Consider the following 25,248-nt stretch of genomic DNA (forward strand, 5'->3'; position numbering starts at 1 on the left):
CGTTGATGCTAGGAGGTGTTATATGTCATGGAGGATTATAACTGACTGCCACAGCTGATTCCATCATTTAACTTAGAATCTTTTGCTTTGAAAACTACGGCAAGAGCTCACTTGGGTTGATTAGATAATCATCAGAGTTACCTGGAGAGTTTTTGTAAATGTTGAATTCTCAGCATCAGCTGTGGAAATTCTGATTCAATTAGTCTGGTGTGGAGTTGAAGAGTTTCCCTTTATCAAATTCTTCCCAGGAGACTATTCAGAATAGCCAGGTTCTAGAGTTACATGGATCCCTACAGCTTGTGGTTCATCTATCTCCCACTTCTAAATTAGACTATTTATTACATTAAATGGGTGTTTTTGGTAACATTAATGTGTCATCCATTAAGTGATTATTTATTAAGTATCCAATACATATAAAGCAAAGCACAAATTGATCACTTGCTCTGCGTTAAAAAATTTCCTAATAGGAAACCTGTTACTCCCTTTCTTCAATTAAACAAATAAGCAATACTTACTTTAGGATCAGAAGTTTCATGGTGCCACCTGTGGGTATGAGCTTCTCAGGGAGCTTCCAGGGTGTAACTTAAAATGGGAACCTTATGTCAAGGGCAGGGAGACACTGAAAAAAGAGGCAGCCCACTCCAGATTTGGTAGTGGACATGCTTAAGAAGCAAAGGAACTTGCTCACAAGGTTTCTGTTGGGCAGCTGCAAGATGAGGAGATTTCTGCACGTGCCTGCCAAATGCTAAAGTGTATATAGGGGCCTTGACTGGGTTCAGTCATATATACAGGGGGCCTTGCCTGGGTTCAGTTATACACACATTCCAGATACTTTCATTACCACATTGCTATCTCAAGGTTGTATCCTTGGGGTAGATTCTGGGAGTGGAGAGGGCATGCAGAGCACACAACCCAATGTCATGGGAGGAGTGCAGGGCCTCCAATTATTTGAGTCCAGCTCATGGGTCAACTGGTAGTCACATCTTGATGAGCTCCTCCAACACCATCTCATTGGAATGTAAAAAGTACCTCCCTCCTCTATGTGTGGAGTCACAAATTCTGTGATATGAGAAGGTCAGAGAGTATGGAGTCTTGAAAGGCTATTTTTATTACCCTAAGCTGTAGTCATTTATCCCTGTCCTATATGCTTGTCTCTCAGAGAGATAGGGTACAGACCTGATCCAAGACAAACTGGAAGCTGAAACTCTGATCACAAAGCTAAATTGCACCCCTGTGAATTATGAAGTTATCTGTACTTAGAGATCCTGAAAGTCATGGGTCTCATGACTGCCCATTCAAAGGAGGGAGTAGTTGAACAGTGAAAAAGCAAACATTGATCCAGGCATCTGGGGTTGTAGTGCCCATTATTGATGAGCTGGATACATTATAACACCATATCCTCTTTCTGGATCTCCATAGCCTCATCTTTCATTGAAGGATGGCATCAGATATACTTGTTCTTAGACTCGAGTACTTGGAGAGCCTAAAGGGTACTCAGAAGCCAAAAGCTATCATTTTGTTTAATCATTTGGTACCAAGACGTTCAAAACTGCAAACACAAAACTTGAGTAATAAGATTGCCTGGCAGAACTTGATAATACAGTGTTCATTATGAAATAGACATTATTTTTACGATTTGAGTGAAGACAAAATTTTTCTTTCAGCCGTTCAGGGTTCCAAGATAAGAAAACTACTTTAGATAATATCTGAAGTTCCTTCCAGCTCTTAGATAAATGGAGGCCATGTCTGATTTCCCTGCTGAGATAAGTGATTCAGTCCTATTCTCTGACCATAGCAAAGTGTAATTTTGACTCTGTTTTATCACATAAGGAGATTAGATCCATACAGAACATGAGATTTAATAATAAACACTAATCTCCTGGGAAGAAACGTGCAGAGCGTTGTACTAAATGTTCTCATACTCAAGAGAGGACTGTGTTCCATGTCTGCCCACCAGTGTTTACCATCTGATGCCATTTTCCAACTTCCGCAATCCTACACTAGACAATAGGTGGAGTCACAAGGAGGACACTGTCCCTTGCCCATGCACATTACCCTACCTTTCTAGGGGACTCCTACTCATTCTTCAAAACTCAGTTTAAGTAGTACTTTTATTTTTTCAAGCTCAACCTTGACAGAGCTGGAACTTCTCTTTGGGTTCTCATTTTCTCTCAGGCATACTGTGATTGTAGCTCTTGTCATATCTTGTGTGTACTGTCATCACTATTGTCTTTTTCCTCCACTAGACTGAAATGTTTGATGGCAGGGATCATGCATTTTTAACCCTGTATTTCCCACATCAGGCACTAATGAGGGCCCAGTCAGTACTTGATGAGTACAGAATGAATGAATTGATCAAAGGCCAGCTAAGACCCAGAGGTGTTCACATTCTACTCTGTCTTATATTCTCTGTGATGGAGGGGGCAGGGTGGATGGGTGCAAGTCTCAGTTAAACCCCAAGCTCCCTTCTAATCTTAGCAGTCTCAGACCTTGTGCCTCATTTCAGGGTCATCCCTATCCCTGTTTGTCCTCTTCCACCCTAATTAGAAGTGTCCTTAGGTATTTAGTTCTAGGTGAACTTTTTTTTGGAAGAGATATGCTGATAACACTCTCATGTCACTTGCCTCTTTAGATCTGATCATAATTACAAAGCTTGAAAAACAAATTCTCATGGTGGGAGAAAGGTGCCTTCTGAAGGCCTAGCAAACTCTTCAGCTGACAAAATAAGACTCCACCTTTGATTCTGAGAGTTGTTTGCTGCTGCAAGTGTCAATTTCCTGTCTCTGTGGGCTGATGGTGTGTAATGAATGGTCAGCTCTGCAGTGATCTTCTGATTCTTGTAGTTGTGGTTTTACTTTTTACTGCCTAACTACTATGTTGCACAATGTTAAATGAAATTTCTCAAGCAGTCTTTACAGAAGAATCTTAGCCTCATTTGGCAGATGAGAGTCAGAATAGACAAGAAGAATCTTGCTCAATGTCACACAGCTGGAAAGTGACTGGCCAGGAAATAAGACATGATTGCAACTGGCTTCATGGCTAAAGTTCATGCTATTTTCATGGGGTCATTCAGTTCTAATTTTAGTTGATCTCAATTTATTGTCTGGTTGCATCCTAAAGATCCTCCACCATTCCCTCTCTGCTTGGGAAGATTCTTCAGACATGTCATAAAGAATTCTCCCTTCAATTTCTGATCTATTCTCTATGGGCTGATTCTAAACTAGAAGGAAGTATACTAAGGATCCCTCGGTCCTGTCCTTTCATCAAATATAGTACAAAACACTCGCTGTACCACAGATATTGCATTAGTACTTTAGTGTTAAAAATATCAATAGATTAGTTCTTCCCACAGAGAGCTGATAATCTATAATGGTAACAAGATAACTTCAAAAATAACTATGAAACAAGTCAACATCTTAAAACTGTTGTGAAAGTGGTATAAGCAATACAATGCATTGAGTCAAAGTTGGAAGAATAGTAGTTTTCTTGAGATGATCACTGAGACCTCATAAGAAGATGACATGGTATTAGACCATGAAAGATAGAGTGCAGTTCCAATGGCAGTGATAAGCAGTGAACAGATGGGCAGAGGTAATAAGAGGAGCAAATATTTTGTAAAAATATATTGTATAGTGAGAATGAGGAAAACTAAAAAATTCCAGGTCACTGAATGAATGAAAGCAGGAATTTGGAGTTAAAATGAGAATTGCAGTGTTAGTGATGGATTGTGACAGGCTTTCAATGTCAATTTGAGAAAATTTGATCTTAATATTCTATGTAATACACAAAAGAAGCTTACTTGAAATAGTTGCTCGTACCCTTCTTTATTGTCCTTTTAAAAACCACAGATATATGAGTTCTAGCCATTACAACAGGCTACAAAAACAACTAGGTGTCTCAAAAGAGCCTATCAAGAACCCTGAAGAAATGTGTGACACTGATGGCCACTAAAACAATTTTGACTGGGCTATATCTGTATTTCAGTGTTTTGGTAGATTTGATGTGGAGGCTGCTGCCTGACTTTAGGGTACACTTTTACTCAGGGCCACAGAAGGAGATGAGGGAGGGAATGGTGCGTCCATGGAAAAGGGAGAAGCGAGACATACAATGACTGCCTCTCTCTACAGCTTTGTAGAAATGCAATTAATTTGCCTATTCCCAAAGTAAAATAAAGTTGAAAGAAGTCCAAACAGTGGCACACATCTGTAAAGTTACTTTGGGCACATTAATTCAACTATGTGAGCATCAAATTGCTTGTTATTGGCACTGAATTAGAGCCTTCTTTCAGTTGTTCCCCCACAAATCAAGGTCATTCTTGATTGAAGTCACTTACAACTCTTTGGCTTTTGTGGGAAATGTGTTATCACTGGGGTTTTGGAAAACACCGGTATTTGGTTGTCCCACGCTCAGTTCTGATGATAAGTTCCCCCTCAGAAAATCCTTTTCTGGCTCTCTATGTCATAAAGTTCCCATTGCCCATATTAGACTCTGGCCTATTTTTCTCTTTTAGTTGCCTCATAACTTCCTATCATTAACTCAACATCGCTGTCTCTCACTGACTTTTTTTTAACTTAACTTTTGCTTAAAAATTGAGTTTCTGGGGCCAGCCTGGTTGTGCAGCAGTTAAGTGCACACGTTCCACTTCTGGGCGGCCTGGGGTTCACGGGTTCATATCCCAGGTGTGGACATGGAACTGCTTGGCACGCCATGCTTTGGTAGGCATCCCACATATAAAGTAGAGGAAGACGAGCACGGATGTTAGCTCAGGGCCAGCCTTTGTCAGCAAAAAGAGGAGGACTGGCAGCAGTTAGCTCAGGGCTAAACTTCCTCCAAAAAAAAAATTAAAAAAATAAAAACATTGAGTTTCTTTCAGTATAAACATCCAGAGAAGAGGGCACTGTCTGCTTCTATCCCAGATGACTCCCAACGTCCCAGACCTTCCCTCACGACTAAAACATATTTTGTGTACAAACGACTGTTAGCGCCCAACACAAGAGGCATAGAAGAGGCTCAGTCAACTGTACATCTTTCAGGCTACAGATCAGTGATCAGTCTATGTTGGGCATTATCTCCTCACCTCAGCCATCCAAATGCCAGTGTGTAAGAATCTATTTCTTTGCTTAGACTAAACAATAAGACTTAATTTATATGGATAGTGCTTGGAGAAGGAATGAAATAAAATTAAAGGACTTTCTAAAAGAAAGACCACTCTCCTGTCCCCTGCCTCGACCTTTCCCCTTTAAGGAGACTTTGGGTGTTCTCCCTCCTGCATTGCAATCCCATTCTGATTTTGTTCCATAGCTGACAGAAACCAAAGATCAAAATATTCTTGGAGATCTTGGAATTTCTACAATTTCATTTGGTGGAAGAGTCTCAGACTGTGTGGAGGAGATTGTTTCTATGAGAGCTTTACTTGAAAGATGATGAAAGAGACACTACAGTTGAGGGCTGACTGGAATGGGGAAAGGCTGGAGGCAGACACAACAATGACAGGATGTGTGCAATAGTTTAGAGTGAGAGGTAATGAGGACTGGAAAAAGGATGGGGGTGGTGGTAATGGAGGGGAAAGGCAGTGGACATCTAGCCTTTTCATGGCAAACACATGCATCATCTCTGAATTCCTTTGTTGAGATTCCAGGAACTAATACTCCCAGTAGAGGCACCAGTTGGCAGAATTATTGCTGCCAAAGACTTCCTTTAGTCTTCTCAGCTTCCACTGAGGCCAGTCGAGAATTTATTACCCTGAGCAAGATCTACAGATCTCTATTGTAGTCTCATTAGGTAGGTAGAGACCACAAGGTGATGAAAATCACCTTCCAATGACACTGCATTTTCAAAGGATTATCAAATATCTAGAATAACATTGATGGGGGTTAAGGGTGGGTATGATATGGCATGCTGGAAAGAGCCACAAAATGGGAATCAGGAGGTGGGAGTTCTTGCAATGGCTCTGTCCTTGGTTAAATCTGGCTTTGTGCTAGCCATTTACCCTTTCTGAGCTTTGGTGTTCTTCCAGATCGAATGAATGGGTTGGGGCGCAGTTGGTTTTTAACTTTGGCCAATGATCAAGCCCTTGCCTCAAATCAATCTGGATGAAGACCTGAAGATGAGAAAAAGATACCTGGAAGATGTAGTGATGAGGCTTGAGTGTGGAGCTTGAATCTTGCTTGCTCAGACTCTGTTTATCAAGCCCTGCCCTCAATCTCTGGTCATTCATGAGACATTGTCAGAAATCCAGAGGGCATTGTGGATTATTAGATGATCTCTGATGTTCCTTTATGTTCAGCCCTGTGATACCTGAGTTTGCAGGCAGAAGTTTCACATTGACTTCCTTAATCCCCCTGTGCGGCTGAGTTGGTTAGAAAGCTGGAGCAGCTAGTGAAGCTGCATTCCATACATAGCAGCTTTCCTTCAATGCCTCAAACATCTCCTATTGGTTGTTGACTCAAAGCTTTGCACTAGTGTTTCACATGTTCAGAGATACCCTTTCTCCATATTTTTTCATGCTTTACTGATTTGTCATCATGTACATCTCTAAATAAATACATTTGCAACGAGTCTTTCCTTTAGAGATAGATATGCTGGGAAGATCCTTACTTGAATCTGCCTGCTGTGAGGCCCTCGGCAGGATCTCAGCAATGTGCTCCCAAGACCATGTGCTTTTGAAAACTTTAAAATGATAAGATATTTTAATTGCAATCAATTAAGGCCACTATTGCTTTCTTCTCTCATTTATCCCCCGTCACATGTTTCCTTCTGTTGGGTGGCTTTGAGACTTCACACCTCGATTTCCCTATTCACAAAATGAGAATAAAAACAGCACCTACCTCTGACTTCTTGGGAGAGTGAAATGTATTCATAAGCTGCAAAGTGCCTAGAACAGTGAGTGCTTGTTATGCAGGAAATACTGGTTTGTTTTATTGTTGTCAGTTTACCTAGAATGTAACAGAACAGTCGACATATCACTGGATTCAAGTGAATGCTGGCTGCACCCTCGTAGACTTGTAAGTAACTCACTGATATGAAAACCATCAAAGCAGAAAGGGTCCAAACTCCTTTTCTTATAGTGGATGTAACTAAGGTCAAGAGTAATGGAGTGGCTTCTGCACATCTCATAGCTAGGAAGGGCCCAATGTGGGACTGAGACCTAGGTTTTCTGATAGAAAGTGAGGTGACTCTCAAGCACACCATGGCATGCTTATGCTATAAACAAAAGAATCATCCCTGAAACAGCTGCTCACTCCCTTCTTTATTCTTCTTTTACATACTCCATTCCTGTGGGTGTCAGCCCTTAGAATAGGCTAGAGAACAACAGCATGTCCCAAAAGAGTCAGCCAGGAGCCCTGCAAAACCTGTGACACTTAGGGCTACCAAACTAGTTTTGACTGGGCTATAGATGTATTTTAGCGTTGGGTAGATTTGCTTGGGGGTCTACTGACTGACTTTAGGGCACAGCCGAAGAGCATGGGCAGATCTGAATTCATATCCCAGTTGTTGGCAGTTAGAGCCATATCTCATTACCATACAAAAGGAGAAACTCAAGATGGTGGGATGATATAGACGTAAAAAAGAAAACCAAAATATTGCTTGAGGAATGAATGGGTGAATTGTTATCAACTTGAATTAGAGAAAGCCCTTGTAATTATGACACAGTCATCTATAAGCCACAAAAAATAGGGTCAGAATATTTGGCCACCTTAAAAAACAAAAACATGATAATAAGCAAAATTCAGTCTTCCTCATGGCCAAAATCAACAGACAGAGGACAGATTGATACAACAGTTGCCATTTATTTCCCAGACCAAAGATTAATTTCTTTAACATTAAGTATCATGCCAAAAGTTAAATCTAATACAGCAATTATATTTCTCATTTGTTAGTTGGGCTAACAGCCAAATGTCTATAAATTACTCCTTGGATGAAGTTTTAAATGCCCTCGAAGTTCTGGTCAGTGTAGAAATCTATTCCTCCAATTCAAGATGATGTAGCAAATTATATAAGTTATTCTGTACCACCTACACAAAATGACATAGCCACAGGGTTCTTCATTGTTGTACTACCAAAGACTGGGAAACAATTTAGGTTTCCACCAAAAGATTGATTATATAAACTATTGTTCACGTATAGTGGGGAGTAGCATGTGGCAATATGAGAAGCTTTCTAGGTACTGTCTTGGAAAGGTCTCCAGGACATATTTTTAAGTGAAACAGGCAAATAAAATAAAGTGTATGTAATGTATTTCATTTGGATAAAGAAGGAGGATATAGTATGAAATTATACTTGCTTGCATTTGCATGAAAACTTGAATTATCCCCAAGAGATCACAAGTAAGCCATTTTTAGTTAGCTCTAGGAAGTGGGGATGAGGGATGGAATGGCGTGGACCAGGAAAAATGGGAAGTGAGATTTCCTACGTACACCTTTCTATTTTCCGTTAATGAAATATAAATAACTTGTGTATTCCAAAATGAAAATCAATTTTAAAGAATTCCCAGTCATGTTACATATTTGTAAAGTAGCTTTGGGCAACTTGTTTCAACTTCTTGATCCTCAAATTTCTCATTTATGCAATGCGGAAAATAAGCATTAACCTTTAGCTTTTCTTGAGTTGTTCCCACAAATCAAGCTCATTCTTTTCTGTTTTATTGAAATAACATTGATTTATGATATTATATAAATTTCAGGTGCACATCATTATATTTCTATTTCTGTGTAGAATACATCATGTTCACCACCCAAAGCCTAATCATCACCATAGACATTTGAGTAATCACCCATTTCCCCCAGAACAACCATATGTTCCAGTTATTCCACTGCTGGGGATTTATCCAAAGAACATTAAAACACAGATGCAGAAAGATGTATGCACCCCTATGTTCAAGCTCTTTTTTAACTCAAGTCATTTACTCTTCTGTGCCAAATATGCAATAATAGAGTTTGAGAAGAACGTCTGTTTCTTTCTCATCCCACACTCAGCTCTAATGTTAATTTCCTCCTTTGAAAATTCTTCTGTGGCCACACTCAGTAATATTGTCCCCGCTCTGTGCTTTAGCGTCTGGCTTATTTTTCTTTTTTAATTTCCTTGTAACTTCTTATTGTTAGCTAAGCTTCGTTCTCTCTCCCTATTATTATTTTTCCATACTTGTTTATTATATATTTTTGTCTCCATCATAAACATCATGAGAAGAAGGTATCGTCTGCTTCTATCACAGTTGAATCCTGAGAACCCAGAACCATCCCTCATGTCTAAGACATATTTTCAAATGAATGACTGTTAGTACCCGATGCAAGATGCATAGGAGAGGCTCAGTTGATTTTATCTCTTTAAAACTCTCATGGGCTACATATCAGGGATCAGGCTGTGTTGAGTATCATCTCCTCACTTCAGTTATCAAAATACCAGTTTTTAAGAATATATTTCTTTGTTTAACCTTAACAGTGAGATTTAACATATATGGATAGCATTCGGAGTAATATTTAAAGAAAATTAAAAGACTTTCTGAAATAAAGGTCACTCCTCTGCTCCCTGAATTAACCTTTCCTAGTTAATGAGACTTGGGGTGTTCGCCCATCCTCATTACAATCTCACTCTGATTTTGTTCCATAACAGACAGAAACAAAGAGCCACGCCCTCTAAGATGTTTGCCCAGAGTGAAAGCAGCCCTGCAGCTGCTTGTACCTTGGTGTCAGATAATTGCTCACAGAGAGTTTGCATATCTTACCAGAGAGAAGGAGCTGAATTGTATCTTCCCACTGCAAAATCTCTGGAGAGAAATCTCAGAGTCTATTTTTCCTTTCTTTTCCTCCTTAAGAAAAGCAATATATTTGGACCTGATTTCACCTTTGAGAAGGAAGCAGGGGTAAAAAAATGTAGATCATTTATTCCTTTTAACCATGCAAATAGTTAGTTTTTGAACTCTGGTGTTGGTTTTATAGAGAAATATTTAGAATGTCCTAAGGGTTTTAGATCCTTAAACACAATATGTGTGCAGTAGTGTAAGTGAAGTTCTCTCTTATTCACATATTGCTTCCCTTGGACTCCTTTTCCCCATACCCAAGCACAGTGGGGCCTATGGGAGGTTTATCCTTATGCTTAACTTAAAATATATATTATAATGTTATATTTACATCATATAGTACACATTTATATGTCTGTGGGAGAATGGTTTTAGCAAAACAAGGTGGAAGGAGAGTTATTTTTCAATCACATTGCCTAATGTCACCAGTTTATCTAGCTAATGCCAGAGCCCTCACTAGCATATTTTTGGGAGTTCATAGTTTGCTTGATTACTTCAATTTCCCACTACAAGGATATAGACTAAATTAATGACGTCAACAAGCTGGGAGATTTATGTACAATATTGCACACATTATGCAAGTGGATCATTAAAGACTCTGCATTGTACTTGAGAACATAATGGAAATGTCCAAGATGGGAGTTTGGAGAGGCACATGCTCACTGCAAGATCCATTTCAGTCCCCATGTGTGTGTGTGTTGTATTTCTTGTCTACCTGGGGTGTGAGGAAATAGTGTTCTGTGCAGGGACTGCTTTCACAGATCAGAGAATTGTATGTGATCAGGTGATTCATTTAGGGTAAGAGACTGGAACCAAACCTGATGATTTTCCTCAGTCTAAACTTTCTTTCTCAGCATGAAGTAAACTGATTTCTAAGAAGCCAGAACAGGACCCAGAGGATGAATCTGAGGCCTTACTGCACTAGATAATAAAAGCTCAAGGTGAGGCATGGGTCCTGTTCAAATCTACACCCTCCAGTGGTATATTGTGGGCAATAAACTGATGATTTTTTTATTAGTATCTAGACTAACTATGCCTTAAGATTTCAAGGCACTATGAAATACACCAATATTATTTCATATTTATTATTTTATTTAATATGTACACCAGTAGTTCAAACCTGGGTGTGTTATCCTTATTTTACAGAAATTGAATCAGATCAGAGAAGTTCAGGAATTGTCCAAAGTCTCAGAGCAGGTAACAGTGGCTCTGAGGGCTGGTGTCGTCTCTTCTAGGTCTAAGTCAATTCTTCTTGCTATGCCTCACCTGCTCTCATTTATTGTAATGATTGAAAGAGACAAAAGAGGGAAGGAAGGAAGGGAGGGAGGGAGGGAGAAAGGAAGGAAGGAACAAAGGAAGAAAGGAAGGAAAGAAGGAAGGAAGAGAATAATGGTCAGAGTAGTGAACCATGCCACAGCATTTGAGAGGCTAACCTTGCAAAGAGCACCCAGAGAGAAGCTCCATCAGGATCCCTTGGAGAAACCAGACTGTGGCGTCAGATTGCAAATTACACATGAAGCATGGGAAATCCATTCATATCTCAGGTAGATATTCAAACAATCTATATTTTAATTTTTTTTTCTATAACTGATGTTACCAGGTGGGCCCATATGCAGCTAAGTAACACAGGCCACCACGTTGCATTTAAATTCTTAAATGCACTTGAACTGATCATCTCTGAATGTCCCATCTCTCAGATGCCTTTTATTCTCCATACTCTGCCCAGGTTGGCCTCTTGAGGTATGAGGAAGGGGCATTCAGGGACTTTATGGTGAGTGGAATGGGAGGTGTATCGTGGGATCATGTGAGGGAACTTGTATTGTCTTCTGGCTTCCCTGGTCTCTATGGTAACTTTCTGGCTAGCCTAATTATTTCCATCCTGCTGCCGTCCTCAGCCAGTGATCGCATGTCCTCTTCTCTCTTAGCTCAGGCAGGGCACTGTGGTCTTCTCTGTTTTCAAGACCTCACCCTGGTCTTGCTGGTAATGATGACAATATTCACAAGTTACAAGAATAAATGAAGATAGCCTGGGAAGACTCTGTTGTATCTCTTGATTCAGTCCATAGCTAGGGTACATAGCCCAAAGTGTGCAAAGCAAAATAACCTCAGATTTTTCCTACTGTCGGGCCTAGGAGAGCACCCTCTAACCACCATTCCACCATACTACATGTCTTTGCAAGTGTACAGAGTTGAAGGAGAGGAGAAATGATGATCATTATTCCACTTAGTCCAACGATTTATGGGAGTAGCCAGTTCTTGTAGGAGGATTTGATTAGCGTCCTAAGGAGATATCCTAAAGAGGTCTCAAAGGCCAGTGGACTCAAACTTCTGTCAAAAGGACTATAAAACCTCTCTGCCCACCACCCAACTTCTCAGAATGTGCCCTATATTGGTGAGGTGGTTTCTCTGAGTTAGGTCAGCTGTGAGGGCCTTTGGCTTCTGGATGGTGGCTAGATGTTACTAATTTTGATATTCTACTTTCACATTCAAGCAAACTTGTTCAGTCTCAGATCCACTACTTTCCCAGATACTTCATTTCTATCTCCAATACTAGAAGCTGGTTTTCTTTATAGGGTCATATTTTCAAATATACCCACTTCCCCCAGAAAAGGGGTTCATCACTCTATTTGAGTTACAATATGCACAATGAATATAGAAAAAGAAAGCTCTTAAATTAAGGCCAGATGGCCAAGTTCAATAGCTAAGGGAACCATATACAGAAAGTGTGATAAAAATTTGTGACATAATTGAGTGAAAGTTGATTGCATACAGTAAGACTGACAAGATCACCCAAGAATCTCAACACCCTTTGGGAAGCATCTTTCTAAAGGCCATAAACCTTAAAATTTGATCTGCTCATTCTCATGGACTTCCACATGATAATGAATCTTTTGTTTCTATAAACTTTATTTCCCTACTGAAGCAAAGGTGAATTCCTGTTAATCACTTAGGGTCTTTACCTGTACCAGGAACCTCCTTGACAGGGCATTTAGAGCTGGGATGGTAGAAGCTGCAAATTAATCACAAATTAGTAAAAAGAAAAGTCCAGTTAGAGTAATAATCCTCTTAGGACTTGGGCTGAGAGCCACAGGGGAAGTGGTGACTGTGAATCCACTAATGCTATTTGCCATTTTCACAGGTTAAACATGATTCCTTTTTGTTTTAACACAATTTTGTTTTAACACGTTTTCTTCCTGTGTTAATAGGCATTTATGTGTCTTTTTGAGCATCTTCCTTTCTATTTTTTTAAAAAATAATTTTCATCTCTTCAAACAAAGGGATTGTGTTTTTTCCATTTACCAAAAGCCTATCAAATTCAATGTGACTATTCTCCATCTGTCCTCTAATTTTCTAGCACTTATAACTGTCAGGAGCCACTCAGTTTTCTACTTTAGAAGAATTTTGCCTTTCATTTCTGCCATCCTCTCTCTCATCTCTTTTTTTACCTTCTGTAATTCTCTTGTCTATTTGATGAGCTGCCCATCTGACATAATTGATTCTCTGGTCACAACACCCTGGAAATGACAGTTCATCCTCCACTCCGACTGTTTTTCCTTCAAGCATCTATTCATGCCACTTTTGACCTTTCTTTCCTCTTTGAGAGAAAGAAAAAGGGGGCACAGCCCTAAACATGCTAAGGTGAAATGCTTTTCCTGGTGTAGGGTGCTGAGGAGAGAAGGTGGTACACCTGGGGACGACGACTGTTACTGTCTATCACACTCTCACCTTAATCAATCATTGTGTATTCCTGTGGAGTTATGTCCAGTACCTACCTTGCTTCTCTAGTCTTACTTAAATCTAAATTCTTCCTTGATGATTCTGGAATTGCTGCTGGATGGAGCCTGGCTAAAGGCATCACAATCCCTCCTGAGAAAACCTTGAGGCTGGGGAAGTTTTCTTTAGTAGCAAATTCATTAGACATAGGATTTAGTCTCTGTCTCCAAGACCAGGTTCTTTGCTATGAGAAGGAAAAGGGACCTGGAGGAAAGCAGCCACTTGATTTCCATTTCTAATCCTCAGGGGTAGCATTTAGCCAGTGCCCTGTGGGGTTCCCAATTAATCAGAGGGTGCCAATCACTGCATGACTCTGCTCACTTCCCTTATGGCCTCCTGTGTGTCACTGGGATGGAAACAGGGACATGGGGTGTCTAACCAGCACCCAGGATGGCTGTGGTGTGGGGACGACATTTACTCATCTCCAATTTCAGGGAACCTCCTTGAGTTCCATTCTTTACCTCTGCATCCTGTTATGCATGAGATTTGCCATAAGAAGAATACTCCCATATAATACATTTGGATAGGAAATTCCACCTTTAGCGTTTGTTTTTAGAGTTTTTTCTTTGTGTGTGTGGTTGCATTACTTGAAAACTCCTCTTCTAATAGATCTACTCGATCTTCAGATAAGGCAATAATTTAAGCATATTTCTCTCCAGCGTAACAGGACAGAACTCTCAAAAATGACTTTGTATATTTTTGATCTCAATGATTTTTCACTCACTTGTAGTTTTACTCTCTGAATAAGCAGTCCTACTGTTCTACTTCAAATATTTGACTTTTGGTGGCAGGAGCTGTGGAGGTACAAGTAACATATGTTAATGTCACTCCCATGCTTATAAAACATAGGGTAATATATCCTCTTGAAAAACACTAGAATTGTTTAATGGGCAAATCTTAGATTCAGTGATGCTCCTTATGTTCCTAAAAGGGGGTTTCTGATTCAGGAAATCAATTAACAAAAAGGGTTTCAGGAGCAATCTATTGTGAGAAATTCCATTCTGTGTTGCTAGCAGAGTGTGTAATTAGGCATATCTGAAGATTACACAGGCAAAGGTGGTCCTGAGGTGTGGTCAGGATATTGAGGGTCTAGTTTTAGATTTTCTGTTGTGATTTGCAGTAGGAAGATGAAAGGAATTTGAAGAGACTGAAAGTCGCTACAGCTGACCTCATTGATGTGGATATACTGCCGCCTCTTGGTCTTTTCTTGAGTAGCATAGTGAAATCTCATGCTTCCTGCTCTGTCCTTCCTGGGACATGAATCATCCCTTGGTCCAGCGGATCCGCCTTGTATACACTACAGGTTAGTCACTTCATATCCATCATGGTTATCAGATCCACTGACATGGTATTGCAGTGCTTGTGTTCAAGTAACACTTATTTTACTTAGCAATGGCCCCAAAATACAAAAGTGGTGATGCTGGCAACTCAGATGTGCCAAAGAGAAGCTGTAAAGGACTTCCTTTAAGTGAAAGGGTAAAAGTTCTCAACTTAATAAGGAAATACAAAAAATCTTAAGCTGAGTTTACTAAGATCTACAGTAAGAATGAATCTTCTATGTACAAAATTGTGAAGGAAAAAGAAATTCATGCTAGTTTTGCTGCTGCAACTCACATATGTATGCATAGGAAAAAGCATTGTCTATATGGGATTGGTACTATCCGTGGTTACAGGCATCCACTGGGTATCTTGAAAAGTATCTCCTGTGGATAGGGGGGACTATTGTATACAACAAGTCTTCAGAAGAATTCTATCTAGTAGAGAACTGTGCCTTGTAGTTACGCTTTCTTGTCTACACTTGTGATGTCCATAATGAGGGGGTACCCACTAAAATATCAAAGAGTCCAGTGCCCCAGGATCTGACAGCAATCTGGGCACAAGGGTAGATTCATGAAAAAGGTGACAATAAAGTGAACTCCAAAAGTCTGGTACTCTGAGTAACTGCAGAACCCAAATTTTGGAGCTTGGGACGTGAGTTTCATTAAGTATCCTGTAAGCCACCTGAGGCTCACCTATTGCGCCCCAACCGTCTTGTTCCTATCCCTAATATCGTATACAACTTCTGCTTTCTATATATCAATAAGGCTGATGCTACTACTACTTCTTCTAGGTCCAGGGAGGTCAGCAATCCCCCATACTCTCCTTTCGCTCTACAACAGGACTTTGCACGACACTTTTGGCTTGAAAAAAGGTTTATTTTGTCCCTTCTCTTTTTGTCTACACTGCAGCCCACTGCAATCCATGCTGAAGTCTGCGCTTTCCTACTTATACCTTTAGTGTTCTCTTTAGCAGGAACCAAGACTATACTTTCTCTTTTTAGACACTAGAGAGCCCCTTCATATTTACATAGAAAATATTGCACCTTGTGTAATAGTGATTTAGCAAATCAGATCTGGATGTCTAGGTTTACAGATATAACTCCTTCAGCAATCACTTATGAGGATGGAAAGGTAGTTAGCCAAAATTCATTTTAAGAAATTTTAACTTTGATTTTTAAATAACACAACTATTTATGATTATTATAATTCTTTGGAAAGTATACCCAAGTTGAAAAAAGAGTATAGAAATTGTCTGTGATTCTACCAAAAAGGCATAAATAGTGTTATTATTTTTGAATGTATCTTATTTTTTTTCCAAATACAAGTTCAACTTATAAGGCAGATTTTAAACACTTAAATATCACACACATATGTGCATACAGAAACATAGGGATGCAGAAGAAAGGTTGGTTCCATTCTACATGTCAAGCAAAGGAAGATCCCCTATCTTTGTTGTCAGAAACATACTGGCAAAAGAAATAGAACAAAGATATTCCATTTCTTTATAACCATTTAAGCTTTGATATTTTTATCTTCTTGCCTTTCGGGCCACGTTGGTTTCCCAGTTTTCATTTTCTAGAAGCAGAACCTGAAACCAGGATTTGAGTTTGAATACTTTCTTTGGGAGGTGAAGGAAGCCACCATGTAAGTGTGAGGAAATGACAGAGAAAAAGCAAGTTGGCCAATAAAAGGCAGCTACTTAGCTTAAGACTAAGCTATATCAGTCTTAAATTCAAAGTGACAGGAAACACAAGCTCCCTGAGTGAGTCTGTGTGAGTTATTATGATACAGGCTACTTCTACTACCAATTCTTGGACCCCAGACTCATATATTCTAGCTATCAAGGACACTGTACGCCATTGGTTCAAAGTATACAGAGCATCCTGAAAAAGAGTGTCCCAACCCGGTAGGTATCATTCCAAAACTGTTACACTAACACTATTCATGAAGACATTTGAGCATTCGCCAGCCAGTAGCTTTGGTATGACACAGCACTAGGAGAGCATGTTGGCTTGATGGTTATGTGCTTATTCTTTCTTCTTTTCATAATCTGTGTCCCTTAGACTGAGATGGGGTCAGGCAGAATCCATGATGATACGCTAGATATTCTGTGAGCTCTCATATGATGATAACCAAAGCATCATAGGCTGGGAGAGCAAACCTATATTTGAAATTTGGGTTAATCTTAGTAAAAATCAAAATATTCTTTCCTCTAACATGGAAGGGGTCTGATATAATCAACTCAATACTACTTGATTGATTAGTCACTTCAAGGGGTGGGACTATATCCAGGGTCCAGAATCAGTCTCAGTTAAAAGAAGATGAACATTCAGCAGTAGCCACAAGTCTGTTCAATCAGCCTTGGTGAGAGAGAGTTCATATTGTTTGCTTCATCCATAGCCTCCATCCTTGCCACCATAGCTACTCTATTCATGGGTCCATTGTGCTACCACTGAGATGACTGAGCACAAAGACTGGCCAACACCAACAGGTCAAGAAATCTTGTTTACCTGGTCAATGCCTTTTGCAGTAGGTGATATCTGCTGGCACCGAAATAAGGTACAAAGATCTGCATACTTTGTGCACAGACCGTAGTTCCCTCCACATGCTTCTCTCCCAGATCTCTTTGTCTCTGCTCTTCCTATCTTGTTTCTTCCAGGTACCTGAACAACCAGCCAAGCCATTTTAACATCTCAAAAGACTGAGCAGTCTGAGTCTATTTTTAGTTCGGGCCACTTCCACTTAGAGTAGAATCTGTAGTGTTGTCACCTCTCTAATGGTTGATATTGGTAATTTGTTGTTTTTCTTTTTTCTGATATGGCAAGTTTATTGATTTTATTCATCTTCTCAAGGAACCCTTTGCTGTTTCAACTGAATTTTCTGTTTTCTATTTAATTGATTTCCTCTGTGATTTTTATGATTCCCTTTCTTCTGTGTATTAGTTTAACTGCAGCTGCTGTAATGAATTACCACAAACTGAGCCCACATCAACATGGCAGCAATGCCACACTTCCTTTAGAGGCTCTAGGAGAGAATTCATTTCTTGCCACTTCTAGCTTTGCCAGAATTCCTTGGCTTGTGGACATCCTTTCAGTCTCTGCCTCTGTCTTTGCATTGCCTTCTCTCTCTCAGTCTCTTTCTCTCTGATCTCCTCTACCTCTCTCTCTCTTGTAAGGACAGGTGATTGCATTTAGGGCCCACCCAGATCATTTCAGATAATCTCTTCCTCTCTGATCTTTAATTTAATCAAATCTTCAAAAACCCTTAACCGAATAAGTAACATTACAGGTCCCAGGGATAAGGATCTGAAGTGTTTCAGGAGGGGGCATTATTCTACTTATCACATTGTTCTTACATGATTTTTATTTAGACTTCTTTTTTTAGCTTCTTTCAGATAGAACCTGAAGTCATGGAATAAAGTCCTTTTATCTCTTCTTTTATTGGTGGTTGTGTAGGTGAACATAGATGAGGACATCTTGTTACAGTTAATGACCCTAGCCCCTCCTCTGTGTGACTACTCGCTGTTCTGCATGTACTCTGAAATAATTCACATGCTCTCCTGATTTATGGTCTCCCCTTACATATGCACTCCCCTATAGCTTGATAAGTTAAAACTTTCTTTGACGAGGTTCTTTCCATGAACAGATTGACCGCAGGCGGGAAATACGCCTACACGATATTCATCATCACTGACAGAAGAAAAGCACAACAACAGACCCTGGAGTTCCCCATGCCCTAAGGCTGACATTTTCTAATCCCCTCCTTACTGCCCATTTTCCCTATATAACTGCCTCAAGATTCTGTAATCCTTGAAGGCAGGTTTTTGGAGACACTATTCATCTGCCTTCAGTTATGCCAGCTAATCAAATTAAAACTCCTTTCTCCACCCCTAACTCTTTGTGATTAATGGGCTCAGATCACAATGATCAGAGAGAGTCCATTGCTTGGTATCAATGCTGGAAATGTCCCGGTAATTCCTACTTTACCTGTTTCCACTAATTTTGATAGGTAGTGTTTTTATTTTCATTCTGTTGAAAATAATTTCTGTATATATTTTCATTATTTTTTATTATTTTATTGAGGTCACATTGGTTTACATTATGTAAATTTCTGGTATGTACCATCATATTTCTGCTTTTGTATAGATTGCATTTTGTCCACCATTAAAAGTCTAGTTTCTATCTGTCACCAGGCCCTTGTGCCCCTTTACCTCTTTTGCCTTCCCCCGCCCCCTTCCCCTCTGGTAACTAAGAATCTGCTCTCCTTGTCTATGTGTTTGTTTGTTTGTTTGTTTTTATCCTCCACATATGAGTAAAATAATATGGCATTTCTCTTTCTTTGTCTGAATTATTTCACTTAGCAGAACTCCCTGAAGGCCCATCCATGTTGTTGCATATGGCAAGATTTCATCAATTTTTATGGCTGTGTAATGTTCCATTGTATATATAGATCACAGCTTCTTATCCCTTCATCAATCGAGGGGACTTGGGTTGGTTACCAGTTTTGACTAGTATGAATAATACTACAATGAACATGGGGTGCATGTAACTTTTTGAATTATTGTTTTCATCTTATTTGGATAAATACTGAGAATTGGAATAGCTGCATCATATGGCATTTCTATTTTTAATTTGCTGAGAAATATGCTTACACTTATCCAGTGGCTGCACCAGTTTGAATTCCCAGCAGCACTGTATGAGGGTTCCCTTTTCTCCACAGCTGCTCCAATACTTACTTTTTTTTCTTTTCAGTAACAACAATTCTGACAGGTGCAAGGTGATATCTCATTGTAGTTTTAATGTATTTCCATAATAATTAGTGATGTTGAACATATTTTCATGTCTCTTGGCCACTGTATATGTTTTTTGGAAAAATGTGTGTTCTTATCCTCTGCTCATTTTTGGTTCAGGTTGTTTTTTCTTCTTGATATGTATGATTTATTCATATCTTTTATATCTTAACCCCTTATCAGACATATAGTTTGCAAATATCTTCTCCCAATCAGAAGGTTGTCTTTCTCTTTTGTTAATAGTTGCCTTTGCTGTGCAGAAGCTTTTTAGTTTGATGTAGTCCCATTTGTTTGTGTTTTCCTCAGTTTCCCTTTGCTGTAGAGACATGATATTCAAAAATATACTGCTAAGATAGATATCAAAGAGCGTACTGCTTATGTTTTCTTCCAGGAGTTTTATGGTTTCAGGTCTTACATTCAAGTCTTTAATCCATATTGAGTTGCTTTTTCTGTATCATGTAAGATAATCATCTACATTAATTCTTTTGCATGTGGCTGTCTAGTTTTCTCCACACCATTTACCAGCAAGACTTTCTCTCTATTCTTAGATCCTTTGTCAAAAATTAGCCCCAGATAGATGTGTGCGTTTATTTCTAAGCTCTTGATTAAGTTCCATTGATCTGAGTGTCTCTTTTTCTGCAGTTAGCATGCTTTTTGATTACTCTAACTCTGTAGTATATTTCAAAATCAGGCAATGTGATACCTCCAGTATTCTTTTTTCTCAGGATTACTTTGGCTATTTGGAGTCTCTTGATGTTCCATTTAAATTTTAGGACTCTATGTTCTATTTCTGTGAAAATTGTTGTTGAGATTCTGATAAAGATTGCACTGAATCTGTAGATTCCTCTAGGTAATATGGTCATTTTAATTCTGTTACTTCTTCTAATCCATGATCATGGATTCTTTATGTCTTCTTAAGGTTCCTTCAACATCTTATACTTTTCACCATATGGGTTTTTCACTTCCTTGGTTAACTTTCTACCTAGTTATTTTGTTGTTTTTATTGAGATTTTAAATGGGATTGTATTCTTGATTTCTCTTTTTACTACTTTGGCAGTTAGTATACAGAAGTGCAGCTGATTTTTCTATGTTGATTTTGTACCCTGCAACTTTACTTTTTGATGCTCATTTCTGAGGGGTTTTACTTTGATATTTTAAGGTTTTCTATATAGAGAATGACGTCATCTACAAATAGTGACAGTTTTACTTCTTCCTTTCCTATTCGGTTATCTTGTATCTCATTTTCTTGCCTAGCTACTCTAGCTAGGACTTCCAGTGTTATGACAAAGTAGAGTGGCAAGAGTGGGCATTGTTGTATTTTTCCTCTTCTTAGAGGAATACCTTTCAGTTTTCCACCTTTGGATGTGATATTGGCTGTGGATTTGTCTTATATGGTCTTTATTATGCAGAGATACTTTTCTTTTATACCCATTTTATTAAGAGTTTTCCTCATAAATGGCCGTTGATCTTGTCAAATACTTTCTCTGCATCTATTGAGATAATCATGTGATTTTTATTCTTTGTTTTGTTGATATGGTGTGCCACATTGATTGATTTGCAGATACTGAGCCATCCCTGCATCCCTAGAATAAATCCAACTTGATCATGGTGTTTGAATCTTCTAATGTTTTTTGTGTTAATTTGCTAACATTTTGTTGAGGATTTTTGCATCTATGTTCATCAGGGATGTTGGCCTGTTAGTTTTCTTCTTTTGCGTTGGCCTTACCTGCTTCTGGTATCAGGCTAACGTAGGCCTCCAAACATGAGTTAGGAAGCATCCTGGCCTCCTCAATTTTTTAGAAGAGTTTGAGAAGAATAGGTATTGAATCTCTGAATCTTTGATCAAATTCACCAGAGAAGCTGTCTGGTACCAGATTTTTGTTTTTCAGGAGGTTTTAGCTTACTGTTTCAATCTCTTTCCTTGTGATAGATCTACTCAGATTCTCAATGTCTTCTTGATTCAGTTTGGGGAAGTCGTAGGATACTAAGAATTTATCCATTTCTTATAGGTTATCCAGTTTATTGGCATACAGATTTTCACAGTATTCTCTTACAATTCTTCATATTTCTGAAGCGTCAATTTTAATTTCTCTTTCATTTCTGATTACATTTACTTGAGTCTTCTCTCTTTTCTTCTTAGTGAGCCTTCTCAGGGTTTGTCAATTTTGTTTATCTTTTCATAGAACCAGCTCTTACTATAATGATCTTTTGCATTATCCTTGTAGTCTCAATTTCATTTATTTCTCTTCTGATTTTATTAATTCCTTCTATCTATTGACTTTTGGCTTTGTTTGTTCTTTTTCTCATTCTTTTTGGTATAGTGTTAAATTTTTTATTTGACATCTTTCATGTTTCTTGGGTTAGGTCTGTATTGCTATAGATCTTCCCTCTTAGTACTAGTTTTGCTGCATCCCATAAGTTATTGTAAGTTTTGTTTTCATTTTCATCTCGAGGTATTTTTTGATTTTTCCTTTGACTTCTCCATTGAGCCAATAGTTGTACAGTAGAATGTTTTTGTCTCCACTCTACTTACAACTTTTCCAACTTTCTTCTTTAATTGAATCTAATTCCATACCACTGTGGTTAGAAAAGCTGCTTAATATGATTTGAATCTTCATAAATTTCTTGAGACTTGTTTTGTTCCCAACATATGGTCTATCTTTGAGAATGGTTCATGTGCACTGTAACATGTGTGTTTTGAACCAAGTCTGAATTTATTTATATCTTTAGTCTAATCCTGAATCAGACAATTTACTAACAAATTTTCACTTCCATCTGAAAAGTGCATATTAAATTACAAGGTATTTTGTCTTGAATTTTAGTTATAATTGCATTTAAATATATATAAATACTGCTATTATCTTATCACAATCATACTTTTTGCATTGGACAAAATATCCTATAGCTTTTTATTGAGGTATAATTGACATATAACATTAGTATCAGGTGTATAACGTAATTAATCATTAATTGTATCTATTGCTAAATGATCGCGATTGTAAGTCTACTTAAAATCTATCACCACATATCAGGATAACTTAAGATTCACACTCTTGACAACTTTCCATTCTGTATAATAGTATTATTAACTACAGTCATCATGTTGTACATTATATTCCCATGATTTATTTATTTTATAACTACAAGTTTGTAATTTTTGACCCCCTGCTCCTATGCATCTCCACTCCACCCATCTGGAAAACACCAATTTGCTGTCTTTATCTTTGATCTTGGTGGGGTTTTTTGTTTACACCAGATTCCACAGTTAAGTGAAATCATATGGCATTTGTCTTACTCTATTTCGCTTAGTATAATGCCATCAAAGTTCATGAATATTCTTGTAAATGGCAAGATTTCATTCTTTTTTATGGCTGAATAATATTTTTTTATTCACCTTTTCTTTATCTATTCATCCATTGATGGACTCTTAGGTTGTGTCCTATTCTTGGCTCTTGTAAATCATCCTGAAATGAACATGTCTGTCCATGAAGTTTCATGAACTGCACTTTTCCTTTTCTTTCATAAATGAATGACTATTGTTTCAGTTTCCAGATCCATCTACAGTCGAGATTTTCCGTCTCTACTGGAGAGAGATATAGAAAATTTATCCAGGAGTTTCCATAACTTATGCAAGAAAGAGATGGATTCAGAATAAAGAGGATAACTGATGACAAAAAGAAGTAATAAAATCACAGAAGAAATAACTGTTTTAAAGTGCTAGAGAACAAAACTAGTAGAGGAATATTTGGTAGAATGTACAGCATAAATCATAAGATGCTTTCCAAATAAGCATGTTAATTTTACATTAGAGGTTTATACAGTGTTTGGAACAGAATTTATGAACAGCTTCTTTGTAGACAATTTAGGAAACATATTTAAATGAATGAGGAATAATGAACTTCAATTTTAATATTGATTATATACTAAATTGGAGTTTTCTAGGCTTTAAGGATGTGTTTTAAATTTGAAATATATTTGAAATTAAACAAATAGGTTCTCCATAAAGTCTATACATACTTAATATTTTAATCTCAATAATGCTGTTCTTCATGAATAGTATGAGATATTTTTCTCAAACTGTATTCAAGGGAAAATTAATCCAATGACATGTTATCATATTTCCTGCATTCTAAGCACATATCTATTGAAAGAGATAGCGTTGTTTTAGGATGTGAATGTGTTCCATATTCAGAAACATTAAAACATGGTGAAACATATCTGCTGGATGCTTTCATGAGCTAAAGTTTAACAATTTTGGTGCAATCTGGGAGAATTTTTCCCGTCACATTTAGAGCATCTTTTACCTCCTTGTTTCTCAAACTATAGATCAGAGGATGCAGCATGGGAATCACAATTCCATAAAACATGGAGCCACTTGCATATTCTCCTGGGAATTACTACAATGAGGTTGAAATTACATTTTTGACAGGTTTCTGTAGAAAATGGTGATTGCCGTCAGGTGGGAGGTACACTTCCTCCCTGCAGTAGAAGAAATGTTTAGGATGGTGGCCATAAGGTAAATGTAAGAAAAGATGATAAGCAATACAATGAATACCAAGTTAAATCCCACAAAGACAACAAACATGGTGTTGATATCAATGCCGGACCGTGAAAGAGTGAGAATTGGGGGAACATCACAGAAAGTGATGTATGGTATTGGATCTACAGAAGAACAGGGAAAATGTAAAACCTGTGTTTACAGAAGCATTTATTGAGCCCATGACATTTGAACCAGCTTCCACGTGGATGCAGGCTCTTTGAGACATAAGTATGGGAGAGTGAAGTGGATTACAGCTGGCTACATAATGGTCCACTATCATAGCAAACAGGATTTAACAGTCACTGGTCACAAATATTGCATAAACCAGTAATTTGTATGATGCAGCCCCATGAAAGATACTGATTTATTTTCTACCGTGAAATTTTGCAGCATCTTGGGAGGGAGAGAAGAGGTATAATATCCACAAAAGCCAAATGTTGTATGAAAATGTACATGGGTGTTTGAAGTCCGGAATGTGTCTTGATGAGTACAATCATTCCAAAAAATATTCACTGTGGAGGTCACAAGATCACTAGGCATACAATGAAGAGGAAACACTGCAACTTGTATTGGGCACTAAATCTGAGAAGAATGAATTCATTCACTTCAGTGCTATTTTCTTGTGTCATGGCTACCAAAGTCTAGAAAGGACCAAGAAAAGAAGTGAAATATTGGTGAATTTTTGAAGGAAAAATGCTCTTACATTTTGTGCCTTTTTTTAAGTTGGATTTTCATGGGAAACACTCCCAGCAGTGTTCATTGCTTTCCAAATATTCCTTCTATTTTCTTTTTTTAAAATTTTTAATTGCAGTAATATTGGATTATAGCCTTATATAGCTTTCAGATGGACATCATAATATATTTTGACTTTTGTGTAGATTACATCATGTTCCCAACCCAAAAACTAATTATAGTCTATCCCCTCACATGTGAGCATAATCAGCCCTTTTGCCCTCCCCCTCTTCCCCCGTTGTAACCACCAATCCATTCTCTATTGCTTTGTTTTTGTTTGTCGTTGTTTTTATCTTCT

The 25,248-nt window shown here is 38.3% G+C and overlaps 1 pseudogene; it reads right to left on the reverse strand.

Moving 5' to 3' along the window:
• Positions 1-23,916: 23,916 nt before the first annotated feature.
• Positions 23,917-24,847, reverse strand: LOC139040637 (olfactory receptor 5AK2-like; annotated as a pseudogene).
• Between the last annotated feature and the right edge of the window lie 401 nt (positions 24,848-25,248).

The sequence above is a fragment of the Equus asinus genome, chromosome 17 (genome assembly GCF_041296235.1).
Source record: "Equus asinus isolate D_3611 breed Donkey chromosome 17, EquAss-T2T_v2, whole genome shotgun sequence".
Lineage (NCBI taxonomy): Eukaryota > Metazoa > Chordata > Mammalia > Perissodactyla > Equidae > Equus > Equus asinus.